General features: G+C 39.6%; 1 long non-coding RNA gene across 1 annotated transcript in view; it reads right to left on the bottom strand.

Moving 5' to 3' along the window:
- Positions 1–801: 801 nt before the first annotated feature.
- Positions 802–22875, bottom strand: part of LOC124553201 — a 39409-nt gene continuing 17335 nt past the window's right edge. Inside the window, exons 3-4 of the long non-coding RNA XR_006968016.1 lie at positions 7305–7373; positions 802–916 (exon numbers count right to left, since the gene is read on the bottom strand). This is a non-coding gene — a long non-coding RNA (uncharacterized LOC124553201). The remainder of the gene's footprint in view (positions 917–7304; positions 7374–22875) is intronic.

Below are 22875 nucleotides of genomic sequence, written 5' to 3'. Positions count from 1 at the left end.
TGCATTTGTACACTTTCATTTTGCAGAAAGGTTCTTATACACATTACCTTTACAAATTGGCCTTCACCAGAAGATGCACAATACCATTAACCAAAAACTGGTTACATTTTCAATATTTTTATGCAGGAATCAAGCTATTTCAAATTATCTCTGATAAAATAGTTCATCTGGATACAATTTACTACAAAATAGCATCTAAAACGTAATTTTGCATTTTGAAGCGGAAACGTAAATTTTTCCAATCCCTATAAATTAAGTGCAAGAGTGCAGGTTGTGACGCACAGATGACGACATATGGAAGTGTTTCTTGTCATGACTCCTGTACGGATAGCCAAAGTGGTTATGGCGACCTAACACATAAACTGGGAGATCTGGGTTTGAGTCCCAGAGATCCGGGTTTGAGTTCCAGTCCAGTACGAATTTTCTGCCATCTGATTTCTCCTGAAACTGCTGCTATTGCTGGTTGTGTCCTTTTCCAGTAACTGAGCAACGACAGTCTTTTCATCTGTTTACACATCTACAGTACTTGACTTGCCTGTCCCTGAACCACATGCACATCATCATCAAGTCCTCCAGCATTTAACAATAATTTTCTAGTTATGTGAAATCACTGTACACAGCTGTATCATTTGCAAAGAGTCCCTTAGAAATATCCACCTAATCTGTGTGTGTATACACAGTACAATTGTGGCTTATTATAATGCATATTCTCCAGTTTGACTTTCAACTATAGTATATAAGAAATTTTATGTATATGCATTTTCTACTACTGGTAAATGAAATACAATTAAGAGTTATCTTATTACTTCAGTGTGTAACTGACAGTCAGTATTTCATGAATACTTACACCTTCCTCTTCTTTGAGGAATATCTGGACCGGTGAGAGTGTGGCTGCTTCATCCACTTGGTCATTTATCTGCAAGTGGAAAACAAATTAGTCAATGATCTTAATAAAAAAAACAACATGAGGAACTTTTATACAAATTTTAAACGAAAAATAACCAAATACAGCCCACTGAACTTGGAAAATGAAGACAGAAATGGAAATACGTGCAAACAATTTCCAATATTTCCAAAACCATCTCAACTACGAAGAACACAGAAAAGTGGTCTCGAAGAGCTCGACAACCAGCCCTAACTCTGAACCATCCATCACTGAGGAATTACAGTCATTTCAAATCTCAAAAACCACAAGGTCTCAGAGAGACCAAATCGAGCTGAACTTTGAGGAAAAAATGTCACAGACGCTCACCACAACTTTTTTGAAGAAATATGAATACATGAAAAACCCCTGATGAATGGAAGACGGCCCTCGTCCACCCACTCCATAAGAAAGTGTCCCAAGCAGATCACAACTATGGAGGAATCTCCCCCTAGATATAACATACAAAATACTCTCCACAGTCTTACTAAACAGAGCAAAATCCCTGTTAGACAATTAACTTGAAGTATATGAAATTGGCTTCAGGAAAGGAAGAGCCTGCCCAAAACAAACACTAAACCTCAAAAACTTCATGACATACCAAAAATGAAGAGCAAAATGATATGTTATGACTGTCATTGAGTTTTTAAAATCATGAAACTCAATACACCAGGAATCCCTTATATATACTAAAAGAATTAGCCCTAGATAACAAAAAATATAAATCCAATCAGAGAGACCCTTATCACCACATATTCCAAAGCCAAACTCATGGGAAAACACTAACCCTTTTGAAATAAAAACTGGTATAAGCTAAGGAGATGGAATCCCCCACTGCTAGTTAAGTGCTCCCAAGAAAAACTTGTTGGAGAGACTGGAACACAGAGATAGTGGAATCTGCCTAGGAGCACAAAACAAAAGGCATCAAAGCCAACTATCTATCCTTTGCAGATGATATAACCCTACTAGCTGAGACCTGGGAAATAGCCAAAGAACAGACCCTTGAACAGAAAAAGCAGGTCTCAAGGTCTCAAAACCCTCAAAAAGACCAATGTAACAACAAACACAAAAAAACCACCACAACATTTTAAAGTGGGACAACAAAAAGTAGAGATAATCAAAGAACTCAAATACCTTGCAGAATCCATCAGCTGGAATGGGCTCAAGAAAAAGGCAATGGAAATTAGAAGTAAAGTTGATCTTGTCATCTATCTCGCAAAAAACACATACAACAAAAGGCCCCTCTCACAGAATGCAAAAATAAGCATTGTAACAGTGTAGTAGTCAAACCAGAAGCCCTGTATGCAGCTGAAACACCATCACCAACCATGGCCTAGTTGAAAGACTGGAGTAGAAGAAACAAAGGTATTAGAAACGTTTCTTGACCCCAGATTTCACAAAAATTAATCCGCACCAAAAATGAAACCCTTTACCCAACTACCGAAAAACTCTCAGACACAATTAGGACAAAAAGAATTCATTTTTATGGATACATCTTCATTCTGAACCAAAATAGATCAACTGAATAAATTATGACTACTTCTGCAGGAAAAAAATGGATTACTGAAATGGAAAAGGACTTCAGATAACTCCAAATCACAAGAGCTATGTTCAAAAATAAATCGGAGAAAAAGAGAGAGGAGGAAAAGAACACAATGGGAGGGGAGGGAGGGAAGGAGAGGGGGGGGGGGGGGGGTGGGGTAGGTTCCAAAATCAAATCCTAACGAACATCCACATCTCTGAAGAAGATAGGAAAGCAAGGTCAAAAGAATGAAACAATACTGAGCTGCTAACAGAAAGGCACAAAACATTAAAAAGTGATTAATTTAACATATCGCAAAGTCGGGTGAAACAAAAATAAAAAGAAGACTCTGCCGTTATTATAATGTGTGGTTTCTAAATTTCCTCAATATTAAGTGTGTTGTTGTTGATGATGTAGCCTTCAGTCTAAAGGTTGGTTTGATGCAAATCTCCATGCTAGTCCATGCTGAGCAAGCCTCTTCATCTATGCATGATACTGCAACCTACATCCATTAGAACCTGCTAGCAGTAGCCAAACCTTGGTCATTATCTCCAATTATTAACCCCCCCCCCCAGTTACTTTCCCGTTACCAAACTGGTGATTGCTCAGTATGAGTATTATTAACCATACCCTTCTTTTAGTGAAACTGAGCCACAAAACTCTTTTTTGGCGAATCTGATTAGTTATTCTATCTACCCACCTGATCTACAGCATCATTCCACAGCACCACATTTCAAACGTTTCTATTCTCTTCTTGTCTGAATTGTTTATCAACCATGTTTTATTTCAGTACCGGTCTACACACGAGACAAATATCCTCAGAAATTACTTCCAAACACTTATACTTTTAGTTTGATGTTAACAAATTTCTCTTTTCTCAAAACACTTTCCTTGCTACTAACAGTCTGCATTTTATATTCTCCTTCACTGACCATCATCAGCTTTTTGTTGCACAGATAGAAAAACACATTTCATTTCCTAATCTAACTTCCTCAACATCACGATTCATCTACCTTCCACTGACCTTGTTTTACCTTCGATGGTGTTCATCTTACAGCCTCTGTTGAAGACATTACACATCCCACGCCACACTGCTCTTCCAACTAATTTGTCGACTCTGAAGAAATTACAGTGTCTTCGGCAAACCTCAGTTTTTATTTCTTCTTCCTGAACTTTAATTTCATTTAAGAATTCCTCCTTGGTTACCCTTACTGCATGCTCTACGTACATATTGAAACACATCGAGGATAGGCTACAACCCTGCCTCACTCCATTACCAACCACTATCTCCCTCTCACGTCGTTCAACTCTTTGTGACTGCCGTCTGATTTCTGTAATAGTTGCAGTTACCTGTTTGGTCACTATAATTTATCCCTGTTATCTACAGAATTTCTAAGAGTACATTCCAGTCAACATTGTCAAAAGCATTCCCCGAATCTGCAAATACTATAAATCCAGGTTTCCCTTTCTTTAACTAATCTTCTAATATAAATCACAGGGTCATTTTTTCCTCACATACCGCTACATTTCTCCACAACCTGCACTTACCTTCCCTGGGATCGGTTTCTAGCAATTTTTTCATTCTTCTGTAAATTATTTGTGACAATACGATGAATTATTAACCAGAACAAATTTTCACTCTGTAGCGGAGTGTATGCCATTAGGAAACTTCCTGAGCCACAGGCTAAACAATGTCTCTGCAACACCCTTTCTTCCAGAAGTGTTAGTCCCACAGGTTTTGAATGAGAAGTTTGGAAGGTAGGAGATATACTGGCAGAGGTAAAGCTCTGAGAATGGCAAAGATCTCTGGTTTGAGCCCTGGTCCAGTGCACAGTTTTGATCTGCCAGGAAGTTTCATGAGTTATTAAACTGATAGTTTGTCTGTCTCATATATCTTGCACAGCACATGCAATAATTATATAATGGTTGGCGCTCTCAAACATATCAGTAATACTGGACCAATGTTGTCTCAGGGTATATACGCTGGCAAGAATGGGAGGGGGGGGGGGGGGGGGGGACGGATTTTTTCCCAAATTTCCCAGTTAAAAATAAACTTTCCCTTTGTTAAGTGACAATACACTTTTTCCTTGGCGCTGCCGAACTACTGACAAATCCTTTGAATTGTAAAGGTATTGTATACAAGTGTAGAACTTCCCGATACTTCAGCAAAAAATAACCTGTATATAAAATATAAAATATTTGATGCGCAGCCATCACGTACAGCACATATTTTCAAATTACAAAAGTATAAATACAAATTCCACCAATTAAAGCACGGTATCTTTCGAAGCACCGAAAACGAGATTGCGATGAGCCATTGCAACCAATCATAGCTCAAGTTACAGTACTCCCCAGCCAATGACAGCAGATATTCCGAGCACAGGACTTGTGTTGTAGTCGGCCAATAGCAACATCACTGTTAAGTAGAGCGAATATGCAAATAGGAAAAGTTAATGGTTTAAATTAATATACATTCAGTATAGCTACATGAAAAGATAAGCTATCACGTACAATATACCAGTCATCGGAAGCTTTTTGTCATTTTTTTTTTTTTTTTTTAGGATACGATGGATCCTTTGACAAGCACTCCAACTTTTCCATAGAAAAGCCTATTACATGGAAAATTGCTCAAGATTTCACCTCTAACTACTTTTGAAGGATAATTTTACTCTTTGCCACTGTTATTGTATAATTCTTAATCTATGACAGAAATAAAACAGATATGAAAAACTAAGCTTGTCCTTTTTTAGTGTGTTACCTTTCAAGATATATCAAACACAAATACGCAGATTGGTTGGTTGGTTGGCTGGTTGGTTGATTATGGGGAAGGGACCAAACAGCGAGATCATCAGTCCCATCTGATAGGTGAAGGATGGGGAAGTCGGCCATGCCCTTTTATAAGGAACCATCCCAGCATCTGCCTGAAGCAATTTAGGGAAATCATGGGAAACCTAGCCAATGGCCTTGCTGCAGTAGTAACACCGGTTCCTGTCAGGTCACCGAAGTTAAGTGCTTTCGGGATTGGCTAGTACTCAGATGGGTGACCATCTGGTCTGCCAAGCCCTGTGAGCAAGCGAGGTGCACTCAGCCCTTGTGAGGAAAACTGAGGAGATACTTGATTGAGAAGTAGTGGCTTCCGTCTCGTAAACTGATATACGGCCAGGAGAGCGGTGTGCTGACCACGTGCCCCTCCATATCCGCATCCAGTGACGCCTGTGGGCTGACGATGGCACGGCGGCCGTTCAGTACCATTGAGCCTTCCGAGGCCTGTTCGGAGAGGTTTTTTTTATGGAAAACCTAAATCAGAATGGCCAGACGCAGGCCTGAACTGTCGTCCTGCCGAATGGGAGACCAGTGTGCTAACCACTGTAAGGTGTTACTCGGTCTAATATTCTGGAAATATTTAAATAATGGCATAAATGGCTGGTCTTCTAGATTCAAAATTTTTCTAGACAGCTGTCCCTCAAAGTGTTAAGTTTTGAGTGACAGTCAAACGCTCTGTGATTTAAGAAATTAATCACAGATTCTCACATGCGACGTACGTCATCTTGCATAATAGGAAATTTACTTCGTAAATAACGCTTCTCAAACCACCATCCTCAATATTTTCCCATGACCTGTTATAAAAGTAAACTGTTGTGACATCATACTAATTGAAAGCAGTTTGTTGTTACAAAATATAACACAGTCTTCATCCTAAAGCCTTCAACACATTTTGCTGTTGGCAGACACTTGTGTGTGCAGTTTGTTTTGTAGTAAATAGCGCACTTTCTTTGCAGCTAAATTTTATTTTAGCGTTATTCTCTCATTTATGTTTTCTTTCTGCAATATTATCCTGCTGTAGTGGGCCAAAGTAAAATTTTTGTTACGAATATCAGTTCTTACTCGTCAAAATTACAAAAATTTAACTGGAAACTAAAACAATGAAAAATTATCAGAAATCTTAAAGATTCCTGTGTTCTCCCCAGATTTCCCAGTTAGCCTGGGGTATATACACCCTGTGTCTATCCAGCAGCCTTGTTTCAACTTCAGTCTTTCACTGTAGCAGATATGATATGAAACTGCATCCATACAGCTTCTCTGCGATAGCTATAAGGAACAGAAGTAATATTTATTCCTTGAGCAAAACTTTCAATACCCAATATTCCATAAATTAGTCTTTATTGTGGACAACCGGTTTTGACAGTTCTGTCATCCTCTGGTCTTCAAAAAAAGTTTGTTATGAAACATGTTCCACTGTGAGCTTGTACCTTATGCCACACTGCTTAAAATGCAGGATATTATACATAATATTGTCCAAAAATAAAACCATTTACAGTTAAAAAGCACCTCGTACATATGAGCACGTTTGCATAAGTAGTGCTCGCAGAGGCTTGTTAATTCTTGAAGCACATGATATACAGCAAAATGCACATCTGTTTCTGTTTGCAGAAATGTTCCACACATTGTGGATCCACACCTCAGCCGAAGTATATGGTGCAACTACAGTTTAATGTATACTGTACATTTTAAGACTTAACGAGCCTCTGTGAGTGCTATGTATGTGAACATGCTCGTGTGCACAAGCTGCTTTTTTAACTATAAATGGTTGTGTTTTTGAAAAACCTATGTGCTGGGTTTTATCCATAAGCTACAAATTCACAATGGCACATGTTTCATCACAGAAATTTTTTAAGACCAGAAAACGACAGTTCCAACTGTTGAAACCCACTGTCAACAATACAGACTAACTTCTGTGATCTTTGCTAATGAAAGCTTTTTCCCCCTCACGAAACACAGACTGTGTCAACATGACAGAATTCAGTCAATATTCACATTACTGCAGCGCATACTCGACAATCAATGTTTCAGAATACTTACAAACTGCACTTCTTTGACAAATGTCTGGACTGATGGAAGTGGTACAACTTCATCTCATTGGCCAGGTATCTGAAAGCAGAACAAAAAGGTCACTCAATTATCTGTCCTCTTTTCTTTATTTCCTCTTTTTTTTCTTTAAATTGGTTTTATTCGTACAGCCATCTTACAAACGGTTTTGTTGTTCTTTTTTTCCCCTTTCTTAAAAAAAAATCAACATTACACAATATTATAAAGGCATTTAGATATGAAGTTACAAATTCTCATACACAGTGTTCAGTGGGTACAGTGGATAAGAATGACTGTTGTTATTGTCAAAAGTATGATCATATGGTGTATAAAGTGAAACTTGAGACTGGATTGAGGACTTTTTGGTAGGGAGAACATAGCGTATGATCTCGGATGGAGAGTCATCGTCAGATGTAAAGTAACTTCGGATATGCCCCAGGGAAGTTTGTAGGGACCCTTGCTATATGTGATGTACATTAATGACCTTTTAGACAATATTAATATAACAATGGAAATAATCAATTATTGATAATACAATGTAATGCCACCGGCTCTGAAAGCTTGCAAAAGTCAAAGCCTTGTGTGTGTGCGTTCCCCTGCTGCCGCTTGGTGAGTAGGCAATATTAATAGTAACATCAGACTTTTTGCAGATGCTGCAGGTACCTATGTTGGCGTACTGTCTGAAAGAAGCTGCATAAATATTCAGTGAGATCTTGACGAGATTTCAAAGAGGTGTAAAGATTGGAAACTTGCTTTAAAGGTTGAGAAGTGTAAAATTTTGCACTTCACAAAATGAAAAGAATGTAGAATCCTACGACTATAACATCAGTGAGTCACTGTTGTGAATCAGCCAGCTCATACAAATACCTGGGTGCAACACTTTGTACGGATATGAAATGGAATGGTCACAAAGGTTCAGTCACGGGTAAAGCAGATGGCAGGATCCTAGGGAAGTTAATCAGTCTACAAAGGAGATTGCTTGCAAATCACTCGTGCAACTGGTTCTAGAATATTGATCAAGTGTGTGGGGTCTATACCAGAAAGGACTAATGAGGGATAATGAATGTGTACAGAGAAGGGCAGCACAAATGGTCACAGATTTGTTTAATCCACGGGAGTGTGTCACAGAGACACAGGCATAAGGAACTGAAATGGCAGACTCTTGAGGATATACATAAACTATCCCAAGAAAATCTATTAAGAATGCTTCAAGAACCAGCTTTAAATAACTCTAGGGATATACTACAACCCGCTATGTATTGCTCACACAGGGATCGTGAGGATAAGATTAGAATAATTACTGCATGCACAGAGGCATTCAAACAGCCATTCTTCCCATGCTACTTATGTGAATGGAACAGGAAGAAACCCTAATAACTGATACAATGGGACATGCCCTCTGTCATGCACCTCACAGTGGAATGCAGAGTGTAGATGTTGATGACAAGTACGACACCCAGTAGTCTGATTGGCAGCATTTAACTGTTGAAATATTCTTCTTATATTGCATAGGTTTCTTCCATCTCATTTAACACTAAAAAACCTGAACTTACAGGACTGAATATTTTAGTTGCTCTGATAAAGGCACTGGCATACATAAGGCAAGGCATATCATTCTCATAACAAGCCAGCTGATTACTCACCACTGCACAGTTATGTGATTCTTGAAGTTTTCCCGGCGGACATAATGTTCCATCATCTTTCGGGCATGCACTCGGGACAGCGACAATTCTTCTTGCGATATTTCGGCTAGAAACCTCCCAGCCATCTTCAAGGCGAGTAGGAGACTGAGTTCATAGTGTTTGCGTGTGCCTATTTATACGGAGAGTTACGTGATACAAAGCTGCTGAGGATTGAAAGCGCATGCTTGGAAACCGCTTATTTCACACCTTCGTTCGGAAAGAATTTCTGCTTCTTCACTTCCGACAGATGTTAGCACTTTTAAAGATTAATTATTTATTTACAAGCACTGTGGATTCGCAGCAGCACTATTTTGTTTGCACTCTGTGCTTGTATGTGTATCTTTGCTATATACATCTTATCTATAACTAGCGCAGTAGTGGCGACTTTGATATCTTTGACGCATGCGCTTTCAATCCTCAGCAGCTTTGCATCACGTGACTCTCCGTGTAAATAGGAACGCGAAAACGCTATGAACTGAGTCTCCGACTCGCCTTGAAGATGGCTGGGAGGTTTCTAGCCGAAATATCGCAAGAAGAATTGTCACTGTCCCGAGTGCACGCCCGAAAGATGATGGAACACTGCACAGTTATTTATTTATGCAAGTCCTCTATTAAACAAATTTTGAAAAGTGCCAGTACTGTCTACCAATTATAAAGCAACATATTTTACATGCTCAATGCACTGTAACATGAAACTTGACTATAAACAATATTTTTAGCTTACTCTCTGGGAGAAGAATACATAAATTTTTGGGCAAATTTAAATTTACAGAAGCAACATGTTGCTGTCGGGGTCATCAATCTCGACATTGGTCTGATGGACATCTCCATGCTACTTTATCCTGTGCAAGCCTCTTCATCTCATACTAACTACTGCAGCCTACATCTTTCTGAACCTGCTTACTGTATTCCTCTCTTGGTCTCCCTCTACGATTGTTACCCACCACACTTTAGTGATCCCTTGATGTCTCAGAATAAGTCCCCTCAACTGATCCCTTCTTTCAGTCAAATTGTGCCTTTCAGTCAAGTTGTACCACAAACTTCTTTTCTCCCCAACTCTGTCCAGTACCTCATCATTAGTTACATCATTTACACATCTAATCTTAAGCATTCATGTGTAGCACCACATTTCAAAAACTTCTATTCTTGTCTAAACTGTTAACAGTTCATTTTTCACTGCCCTACATGGCTACACGCGAGGCAAATATTTTCAGAAAAGATTTCCTAACTCTTAAATCTGTATCCGATGTCAACAAATTTCTCTTTTTCAGAAAATTCGACAATGGAAAATACAGGATGGGATGTAACAATATTATGAAAAGCAAAGTTGCTACTCACCATATATTAGATATGCTTTATTTACTTGTGACAGTCTCTTTTTGTGCCTATTTGTGACTCAGCATCTCCACTATGTGGTGAGTAGCAACTTTCCTTTTCATAATCTTCTTCAGAAAAGCTTTTCTTGCCATTGCCAGCCAACATTTTATATCCCTTCTACTATGACAGTCTTCAGTCATTTTTCTGCCCAAATAGCAAAACTTATCTACTACTTTCAGTGTCCTGTTTCCTAATCTAATTTTCTCACCATCACCTGATTTAATTTGACTACATTTAATTTCCTCACAATTGCCTGATTTAATTTGATCATATTCCACTATCCTTGTTTTGCTTTTGTTGCTGTTCATTGTATATTCCACTCATTTCGTAAGCTCCTCTTCCAAGTACTTTCCTGTTTCTGACAGAATTGCAATCTCATTGACAAAGTTCAAGGTCTTTACTTCTTCTCCTTGGACTTTAATTCCTACTCCCAATTTTTCTATGGTTTTCTTTACTGCTTGTTCAATGTACGGACTAAATAACATCAAGGGTAGGCTACAACATTGTCCCATTCCCTTCCCAACTACTCCTTCCCTTTGATGCCTCTTGACTTTTATAATTGCTCTCTGTTTTTCTGTATAAGTTGTAAATAGCCCTTTGCTCCCTGTATTTTATCACCACTACCTTCAGAATTTCAAAGGGAATATTCCAGTCAACACTGTCTAAGTCTACAAATACTATAAATGTATGTCTGACTTTCCTTAACCTATCTTCTAAGATAAGTTATAGGGTCAGTATTGCCTCGTGTTTGCCTACATTTCTCCGAAATCCAAACTGATCCTCCCCAACGTTGGTTTCTACCAGTTTCCCCATTCTACTGCAAATAATTCCTGTTAGTATTTTACAACTATTACTTATTAAATGATATTTTGATAATTTTCGCTCCTGTCAGTAGCTACATTCTTTGGAACTGCAATTATTACATTCTACTTGGAGTCTGAGGTTATTTCGCCTGTTGCATACATCTTGCACTCCAGATACAGTTTTGTCAGGTGTGGCTCCCCCAAGGCTACCAGTAGTTGGATCTCATCTACTCCCAGGACTTTGTTTCGAATTAGGTCTTTCAGTGCTCTGTCGAATTCTTCTCATAGTATGGTATCTCCCATCTCATCTGATCTACGTCATTTTCTATTTCTGTAATATTGCCTTCAAGTTCACCTCTCTTGTAGAGACCTTATACATACTCCTCCACCTTTCAGCTTTCCCTTCTTTGCTTAGGACTGGTTTTCCATCTGAGGACACACCATATAGTTTTTCAAATAAACCAGCTTCCTCACTTGATTATAGTTTCTTGTTTAACACAGACCCTGTATCAACTAGATGCAGTATAAATGTAGGTTTGCCTGTGCCTCTTTGTGTTTAGGAAGATGAACAATTTCTCAGAAAATACCACAACACAAAAAAAGAAAGATAGAGATAAGCTTCTACATTTCAACACTTCTAGAACATTCTCCATAACTGTAACTAAAAGTGCAATACATCAGCCCCAAATACTAAAAGATAATAATCAGGGTTGCCACAAATTTCCAAGATATTTCCCTGATTTCCGGACAAGTTTTAGCACTTTTCCATGACAAATTTTGAGATCTCAAAGGTACGTTAAGACGTAAGTTGACAATCTGTCTTTGCAGCTATGGTACAATAGAGCAAATGAGGAAATATTTTAAAAATCTAGCAATCAGATGGGGTTTCCTGATGTGAGCAAAAATCTTAAGTACTAACATCAAACTCTTTTGTAATGAACTGTTTTTAGATGGGGAAACCAAGCCAAATAGTATGTGTGTTTCATTCGGCCCACTGATATTATTTTACTTCAATAAAACAAAACACATATTGTGATAAAAATGCATATTTCCTTGGAGTTGCAAGACAGATTTAAAATACCTTCACTGATTTCAGAAATAACCTCAGGAGAAAGCTGGCCTTTTGAAAGCAGTGTATAAGGTGGGAAAGAATTGTGTAAAGCAACACTGCAGGGGACCCCCAATGAAATATCGATTCTACAATGTTCTTTATTGTCGGTTATTACCCACTGTGCTATATCTATTATTTTACAGGTATTCAGGGATTTTTCTTTCGAGAAATATATAAGCACAAACCGCCAGCAACTGGCATAATCTTTTTCTTCTTATTTTCCACACTTTCTAACATATACAGTACTTTTAAGTGCCAAAATGAACTATAACAAATAAAATGTCTATAAAATGCCACTCTGTACAACATACTTATGACGAGACAGTTGTAATTCCTGAAGTCCATCGCCCACGGCCTCTGGCCTGCCGGGGAACACCACAGTCCTGGGCCCACGGATAAACCGTGAAAATCTGCTGCATTACGTCACACACAAACAGACCCAGCCTGCGGGCAGGTCGGTGAGACTAGATCCGACAGGCAGGGCCTGCACCTCAGTGGGAACCAAATGGCTTTAGGTCGGCAGGCCCGATCCGTTACAGATACCCACAGGAGCAGCCTGCACTTTTGGCCCACCTCGGAAATCCTGCGCACAGCCAGCACGAACAACAGACAGCTAGTTGAAGAAATGAGACCATGGTGATCAATCCATGCAACAGGTAACTTGCTCAAATACTCTGAGAATCAATAATAATGAGGATAGGTACTACGGTAACTCACCATAAAGATGATTGCTGAGGCTCAGACAGACATGTAGAAAAAACAGTCACACTCTCACAACTAAATGTTCATCCTAAGTATTTGTCACAAAATGAGAGCGCGCGTGCGCACGCACACACTCACTCACTCACTCACTCACTCACTCACTCACTCTCTCTCTCTCTCTCTCTCTCTCTCTCTCTCTCTCTCCACTCAGACACAACTCAGCCACACATAACCTCTGTCTCCGGCCACTGCATCTGCAGTTTCTGAGAATCAGATCCAAATAAACTACTACTCTTGCCTCCTTGGCTCTCTTTGGCAGCTGCTAGGCTAGGGGCAAGAAGTGGTGGCAGCACTGACTGCAAGCTGAAGGGAGTGGTAGGAAGGGAAGAAGCAGTGGGAATGGGGAAGTAAGGAAGCGGCGCACACTACTCGGCTGCACCCAGCCGCGATGATGCATAACACCTCAGTAAACAAACCATTTCATTTTCTGAGACAAAATCCAAATATTTCCAGTGTTTTTTTTCATATTTCCCTCATGTGTTTGAAATTCCCTGATATTAACCGATTTCCATAATCTGTCAACCCTGATAATATTGGAATTTTCAATGATGTTTACCCAGCCCCCCATTTCTGATCCTCCTTGTGATGGTCATAGTAGCCTCTACACCCATTCACAAACTCACAGCCTGTGAGTTCCCTCCGTGCTCTTAAAGCTCACTGAAAAGCGAGTGCTGTTTGTCACGTCCTTTTTAAAAACTTCAGAGAACACAGATAGCATAGGAATGGGTCTAAAATTCCCTACATTATCCTTTTCTCATAGAGCAGTTCACACAACTGGCCATTCGCAAAGCAAAAATTACAAATGTGGCTAATTACTGGGCTAACATATGTGCCACAGCATTTACAAATTCTGCTACACATCCCATTATAATCCACGGGAATCCTTAGTCTTCGGCAATTTAATTAGTGACTCGATCTCCCCATTGTCAGCACCACAGAGCTGTAATTCGTGTAGCAGTCATGGAAAGCCATTTTCTAAGAGTTGAATAACTCCCTACAGAAACTAAGTTTTAATTTAATTCAATAGCTGTTTTTAGAAAGTGACTCTGTAAGTGTAACAAAATAGCAAAGCTATCATAGTTGTGGCACTGCTGTCCATTGACCCTGTGTAATGTGCGTGAATTTTACTGAGAATTTTCCGAGAAGAGAAGAGAAGAGAAGAGGAAACTGATTTCGAAATTCAAGTGCCGAGACAAGTCATCCACCAAGAAACTGGAAATATTTGAATAACACAGTTTGGAAATGGTAGGAGTAAACTTAGTAAAGACTTCTAGAAATTTTTGAGAACAATTCTCATGGAGAAACATCAGACTGGCTAACAGTACTTCAAGAATGGATAAAAAACTGTCTCAACCACAATAAAACATTTATTTAAAAGTGTTACCGGTTTCAGTCAGATTGTGACCATCTTCAGACCATTTATATGACGACGGTAGGCGGTGGCGCAGTGCTGAATGGGACAGGTATTATGACTCCACAAAGCGAGTTTTTGACATTCATGGAGTAATAACAACAGCTCCATTCACTGCCACTACCTAGCATCGTGGTATAAATCTTTTGAAGATGGTCACATTGTAACCGAAACTGATAAACATTGTAAACAAATGTTTTATTGCGGTTGAAACTGTTTTTAATTCATTATTAAAGTAAGAGTTTTGTCTACTGTGTGTATTCCAGTGATGTAATGATATAAAAAAATAAGAGAGTTTTATAACAATTATGCATGAAATGAAAGGATGTTTCAATATTTGTAATTAATAATTTTCAATAGTCTATAATTTAAATGCTAAGCATAAATGACTTTTTGCAACCAAATGTGGTTGACCACAGTGGACTTCTGACTAGGGCAGTTTGCTCAGGTGACTTGCTGAGCAGAGAGCATGTGAAGTGTTTTGGGGTCTCTTGTCAGTGGATGCCAATCTGCTAATGTTGTTTAGGCAGCAAAATGGTACTCGTACATGAGTGTTGAGTAAAGAATTTTGGAAGTTAATGTTTTAATGTTCAAACTGAAACATATCAGTGTTTCGTTCAGTGGTTCTGAGATATCAGTAGATGGCATCCTTTTGTGCACGACTTAAGTTTTTTTTAGATTCACATATATAGTTTATCCAAAGACTGTAAGTCATTTGGCCTATTTCATTTGTTCTTGTTATAATATTGAACAGGTTCCAGCATCTCGATATCATAAGATCTCATCTTTCATTTTATATTTGGTGTCAACGAATCCTGTGTCTAGGTGTTAGAGCTCGAAATCTGAAATATTGTGAATAAATCAAGTGTTTCAAAAGTCTTGTTTACATTGATCAGAATTGCCCTGATTCCAGCTGTTTAAATATATCACACAATGTATTTTTTAAAAATTCACTGACTGTATTTCATTGGCTACTTGTTTAAAATTAAAATGTGCACTTAAGGACGTAACTGCAATATATGAACTGTCTGCTACTCATTAGGTTGTTCAGTCACCCCTTTGGTGGGGAAGTAAAGTTGGTTCCTTTGGTATGCACATGGGGTACTTATTAGTGCATGCTGCTACTGCTTATGTTGCAACTTCAGTACTGTACATATACCTGACTTAACAGTAACAAAATCAGCAGATATGTAGATGTCACATTCGTAACATATAATCAAATTGAAGAGCAAATAGAAATGATGTTATGTAGATTCAACAGCTTTCATAAGAACAGCCATTTCACACAGAGAGAACACCAGAAAGATAACAATATAAACTTCTTTCACATGACAATAACAAATACAAAGCAGACCCTGAACATCAATGTGCACAGAAACCAACACAAACAGTCACTGTCACTGCAAATCCCCCCACCACACACACACCCCAACACATGCAAAACAATCTGCATTCACTGCTTTCTTAAACAGAATACAGAAATTCCCACTTCATGCTGGCGACAATGACCCACAAACACACACAATCAAATAGATTTCACAAAACAATGGCTATGATGAATATGAACTAGGTGCGCTATCACAACACATACCAGAAAACAAAAGCAAACAAACTGACAGGGCCATCAGCCAACATACAAAAACCCAACTGTTTAACTATACCGCAATTCAGAGCCATTTTATACAAAACAGCCAACCTGTTGGAAACCAAAGGTATCAGGATCACTTCTGCCAACAACAACTTAACTGGTTCATGACATCTCACAAACAACAGAAGAACTGAGCAAATTACAAACTTACAGAGCTATATGCAGTCATTGCAACTACTGTAATACTACAGTGATCAAATGGGCAGAAATTTTAAAACCCATTTTAAAGAACTTGTTGACCATTTGAGACTTGATGAACCTAAGAAGTCAGCCACAGCAAAACACATGGACAAAACAGGCCACAGTGTTGCAACAGCATAATTTCAAAAAGAGCTGGAAAATGGCCATCTCGGAGGAAACGGATGAGTCATCCACGTTAAAAGTTGAAAAACAAGATCGTAAATGAAACAGTGGAGTTTAACAACCCACATTTCTTGACCAACTTCAATTCAATAGAACACATATACACATTAAGATCATATACAAACCTAGGTCCTAGCAACATCTTTGAAATTCTTTAAAATAAAATTTTATAGTGTCATTTCTAAAATTAAATTGTCACAGTCTCCCATTCTGTAATATATGTTGTCGAGCAATATCAGTGATGTGACAGTATAATATGTAGAATGCATCGCAAGTGACTGCCAACAGCCGGGTAGACATACTGATAGGTAGATCAAAAAGCAGTCTGTTCTGACTGCCGTGTTGCTTTGCTCCAGTCAAGTTCTTTTGCGATATCGTGTTTCGAGTTACCTTCAGGAATTTGCCAACGATGGCTAACAAATTCATAGAAATGTAGGTTGCTGAACACATCGTAAGAAGACAGCCACTTCAGATGAACAAAGTGAGTTGTTATTTAAAATTTTTCTGTGTGAACAGCAGACTAACAAACAAAGAGGCATCGCCTCTTATTAAGCTATCCTTCTGTTTCTCTGCAGGATGCCCACAGCAGCTGCCAAGACTACACACATAAACTTTAACATCTATGCACCCTTGCGCTAAATATTTTTCTACTGCCACTGCAGCTCAATGATGATGCCTAACCTCAAAGTATGTTGCTAATTAAATAATTTCCGTAGTCCACAAATTTTGTGACTGGTAGCAGTATTCCAAAAACCTTTTCATAGTTAAGAAACACACAGTAGCAAAAAGCCTCATTGCATATCATTTCCTGGCCACATACGTGTCCTTGTCGTGTTCGCCATTGTGGGTGCTACACTAGGTTTCTGGTATTCTGGCGACGGGGGCTACGGTTCCCCAGGGAGAGGGCTGAGATATCCATAACCCTTCTACATGTACAAGCAGAGTGAGGGAAAAATGACTGTCCACATGCCTCCTTAAGGGTCCTAATTTCTCTTATCTTCGTGGTCCTTACATGAAATGTACATTTGTGGCAGTAGGATCAATCTGCAGTCAGCTTCAGATGCCGGTCCTCTAAATATTCTCAACAGTCTTCCTCGAAAAGCGTGTCACCTTCCCTCCAGGGATTCCCATTTGAGTTCGAGTTCCCGAAACATCTCCATAATACTTGCAGGCTGATCGAACCTACTAGTAACAAATCTAGCAGCCCACATCTGCATTGCTCCAATGTATTCATTTAATTCTCCCTTGTGCGCATCCCTGGCACTCTAGAATAGGTTACTCAAGAACAGGTCGCACTAGTGTCCTATATGCTGTCGCCTTTACAGATGAACCACACTTTCCCAAAATTCTCTCTATAAACTCGAGTCAAGCATTTGCCTTTCCTACTACAATCCTTACATGCTCATTCCATTTCAGATCACTTTGCAATGTTACATCTCGATATTTAAACAACATGACTGTCAAGCAATGCACTACTAATGCTATAATCAAACATTACAGACAATGCACTACTAAAGCTATAATCAAACATTACAAATATTTTCTTGCTCATTTACATTAACTCATATATTTCTACTTTTAGAGGTAGCTGCCTTTCATCACACCAACTAGAAATATAGTCTAAGTCATACTGTATCCTCCTACAGTCACTCAGTGATGATACTATCCCATACACTACAGCATCATCTGCTAACAGCCGCAGATTGCTGCTCACCCTATCTGCCAGATCATTTTTGTATACAGAAAATAACATAGCTCCTATTACACTTCCCTGGGTCACTCCTGATGACACGCTCACCATCGAGAACAACATACTGTGTTCTGTTACTTATGAGCCACTCATATATTTGAGAACCTATTCCATACGCTCGTATCTCCGTTAACAGTCTGTAGTGAGGCACTGTGTCAAATGTTTTCTTAGAAATCTAGGAATATGGAATCTACATCCTGCCCTTCATTCACAGTTCAAAGGATATCATATGGGAAAAGGAAAAGCCAAGTTTCACATGACACATGAGTGATGCTTTCTAAAACTGTGCTGACTGAAGGACAGAAGCATTTCAGTATTCAGGAAATTTATTACATTTGAATTGAAAATACATTCAGGAACTCTGTAGCAAATCAATGTTAAAGATATTAGTCTGTAATTTTGTGAATCGGTTATTCAACCTTTCTTACATACAGGAGCCACTTACGCTTTTTCCCACTCACTTTGGACTTTGAGTTGGGCAGGAGATTCATGATAAATGCAAGCTAAGTACAGGACCAATGCCATAGAGTACTCTTTGAAACCAACCTGGTGACACTTGTTTTCAGCTGTTTCCCTTGTTTCTCTATGCCAGAGGTACACTACCGCTCATTATTTTCGATACACCCTGCTATTTCATATTTACAACACAAATCGAACATTATTTCTCACAAAATATTATTATATTAACTTCCACATATATAATACTATCGCAATCATTATATTTCACTTTCATTAAAGTACCCTCCTTTGGATTTAATGAATGTCTCACAAAGTCGAAGCATGCAGTCAATCAGTTTTTGTAGGTATTGTGGATCTATATGATTCCACACATCCTTAACAATACTCCAGAGATATTCCTTGCTGGATATATTAACTTCCATGATATATCTGTACACTTCATCCCAGACTATTTCAATGGGATTACAATCAGGGCTTTGAGACGGCCATACCATATCATTCAGTACTTTCTGTTCTTCCTTTGATGCAATGTAGTTCAACAGTATGCTGACCAATGTTTTGAGTCATTAACCTGTTTTAAGGTGAACCCCTTCCCTATTAAGTGCAATCCACTTCATATTGCCCGATATTGAAGTATGTGGTGGTACTGCTTCTGATCCATACACCCCTCTATTTACACTACGTCACCAACTCTATCCACAGCAAAACATACCCAAACCATAATAGAACCTCCACCGTGTTTAACTGTAGGTAGAACACACTTCTCGGCTACCGTTTGCCCTACAAATCGGAGAACAAATGTTATCCTTCTGGTTCCAAAAATCTGTAACTCCGATTCATCGGTGAATAACACCTTCATCCACTCTTCCAGTGTCCAACTACGGTGTTTTCTAGCCCATTCAAATCTCCTTAGAAGGGGTTTCCTTACTGTGACATATCCTTTCAACCCGATTTCAGTCAGCCTCCTTTTTACTATTGCAACAGATATTGTTGTCGTGTTCACTTCTACCAATTCAGCATGAATTTGAGGCGCTGTTTTGAATCTGTTTCTCTTACTGGTAATTCTGATATATTTATCTCACTTTTGGTTGTTTTACGAGTTCGTCCTGGTCATGGTATGTCCTTATTGCTACCTATTGTCTCCTGGCAGTGAAAGGTGTATTGCACTCCCCCTACAGACACACTACACTGTTTCACAATTTGGCGAATAGAGAAACCTGCTTGGCTATGTGCTACAATACCAGCCAGTTTTTCTACGGACATCTCCACTCGTGAAGCCATACTATCAGTGTGCACACTTCAATTATTTATTTAGCGTATGGCAAGTACAAATCACGTATGAAAAATCTAAAAGTACATAACACACAAAACAGTTACAATATCACAAACAAACATCTAGGTTAGAAATATAATCGATTGCACTGTTAGTCGCATCCATGAAGTCCCTTGTTGGCCCAGGGTAGGCCCTCAGAGGGCATTCTACCACGATATGGTGAATTGTCTGCCTGTCAGCGCCGCAGTCGCACTGTGGTGATGGCACTATGCTCCATTTGTACAAGGAGTCCGCACAACGGCCGTGGCTCGTCCTGCTCCTGTTAAGGGTAGACCAGATTTTGCAGGGCAAATCAAAGCCCCGAGGTCTGTTAGATGTTCCCAATAAGGTGTTAACCTGAGGCGGTGTCTTTTCCTCCCATTCTTCTCTCCAGCGGTCCTCAAGAATAAAAGCGTTCTTTACCAGATCTTTGGCACTTGCGAGAGGGGGGTGTCTGGATTTCAATCTATTTTGCTCAATTCCATTACTCAGGGTGTGGATAGGAAGATCTTGGCTATTTTGGATTTTTCGACACTCCCTGACAAGTGCGTGTTCTCTGCGCAAATGTGGCGGCGGGATATGGCTCAATACAGGCAGCCATTGGACAGGAGTTGACCTGATCGTTCCAGAGATAACCCTCATCGTTTGGTTCAAGACTGCATCCACCTTCTTGATGTGACCACTATTTAACCATATTGGGGAACAGTACTCTGTTGCAGAATAGACAAGTCCTAGCGCAGAGCTACGCAGAACGGAGGAAGTGGACCCCCAACTAGTGCCACAAAGCTATTGGACAATGTTGTTTCTAGTTCTGACTTTTTCAGCAGTGTTTACAAGGTGTTGTTTATAGCTCAATGTTCTATCGAGTGTCACGCCCAGATACTTTGGTGTTCTATTATATGGAAGAATGCCGCCATCAAAGCAGATCTTGAGCTCTTTGTTTGCTAATTTGTTATTCAGGTGGAAACAAGTGGCCTCTGTTTTGGATGGGCTGGGTTGGAGCCTCCACAGTCACGGAAGTATTTTCCTAGAGTGGTCAAATCGCTGGATAGTGTGATCTCAGTTCCCTCCATCACTCGGTGTTGTGTGGCCAAGGCCCAGTCGTCCGCATATCCGAACATTTTGGATCTCGTCCTAGGCATATCGGCTATATACATGCTGAAAAGCAGTGGAGCCAGTACTGAGTCTTGGGGCAGGCCATTATTTTCATGAATTTACTTCTGTTGTTACCAATGACAACCTGGAATGGTCTATTGCAGAGCATTTCGTTGATAAGGTTAGCCGTTTTTAGACATGGCACGATGTGGAGGAGCTTATAAATCAGGCCCTGTCTCCAGACAGTGTCGAACGCCGCCGTCAGGTCAACAAATACCACTGATGTTTTTTGCTGTCTTTGGAAGCCCGCCTCGATGTAGGTTGTTAGAGCGAGGACCCGATCCGTGCAGCTTCTTTTCGGCCGGAAGCCCGCCTGTTCTACCGGTACAGCCTCCAGGATGACTTCGCTCATTCTGTTGTACATAAGTCTCTCCAGTAATTTATAGATCATGCTGAGTAAGGCGTTTGGGCGGTAGCTCTGAGGTTGGTCACTCAGTTTGCCCGGTTTTAATATGGCAACAATTTTAGCCTTTTTGAGAGTGTGCGGAATTTGTCCAGTTTGCAACACGTTAGAGAAGAATCGCGCAAGCCATAATCTTGCAAATTTACCACAGTGGAGCAGAAATTCTGGGGCCTTTCTTGGTTTTATATCGTTCAGGGCCATATTTAACTCTTCGACTGAAAAGGGTTGGGAGTAAGATGTATTGTTCTCTGCTGTCGATTTTAGCTCTTTAAGCTCCTTTTTAATTTTTATAGTATGGGCTCGTTCCTTTGGGGCCCTGGACGTCTTCCTGATGTGAGCCGCAACTGTATTTGGGGACATAGCGCTGGTCATTCGCAGATTTTTACCTCCACCTCCAAGTCTCCGAAGCAAAGACCACACCCTTCTGCTTCAATGTCACGAAGGAACTGAAATGCAGGAACCACACGTTATGTATCTTAGCAACGCTTGTCATTCGCTGCGGACATCACATCACTACAGGGAAAATGCAGGTCCACTAAATGCGGCGTCTGTCGCCAAATAGGTAAAGAAACATATCAGATAGGTACATAATATTTATGTATACAACACTGTTTGTTGGATACTGTTGTATCTCTATGACCACAAACAAAAATCATGACATCTGTACAACTGTTGTACTATTCCTTTGCTTCGTCAACCGTACCCACGGTATTAGACCTTATCTACAGAATCTAGATGTCATTTATTGGGTGTACTGAAATTAATTAGCAGTAGTGTATCTGTTATTGTATCTTCCATATGAGGGTCCGTGCAGTGGTCAAACTATCTTCGAATGACTCTAAAACTGTCCTTATATAGGACCAGACAACTTCACCATCACACTCTAATTAAAACTCAATAGAGAAAATATTCTTATCAATGTCTCTTCGATATACTTCCCACCAATTACTGAGCAGTACGTGTTGTTAGTGGGTGTCAATAACAGGCAATGGAAATGCCTGAATTCTGTTGCTTGAGTCGATCGGGTGAAAGCAGTTTGGAATTCTTGAAATCGAGGAGTCGACCGATAGCATTTGTAGGGTTTGCAGGAGGAGGCTAGTGCTGTCTGGGGTGGAGCTGGTGTTCCAAAGTATTCACCATCAACAGTTACCTTCCAATCCTGGAAAGACTACAACAATGGGAGGTGTATTTCTGAGTGTGGGTGTGAATTCTGTCCAGTCATTTTGCGAACACACATACACTACATATGCGCATGCCTTATATCACATAGCAGATCCATAAATTCCAACTGCTTTCATGGAAACTGAGTGTGGTATTTTTGTGCAACTT

The sequence above is a fragment of the Schistocerca americana genome, chromosome 11 (assembly GCF_021461395.2).
Source record: "Schistocerca americana isolate TAMUIC-IGC-003095 chromosome 11, iqSchAmer2.1, whole genome shotgun sequence".
Taxonomy (NCBI): Eukaryota; Metazoa; Arthropoda; class Insecta; order Orthoptera; family Acrididae; genus Schistocerca; species Schistocerca americana.
This window is presented reverse-complemented; position numbering and strand designations above follow the sequence as displayed.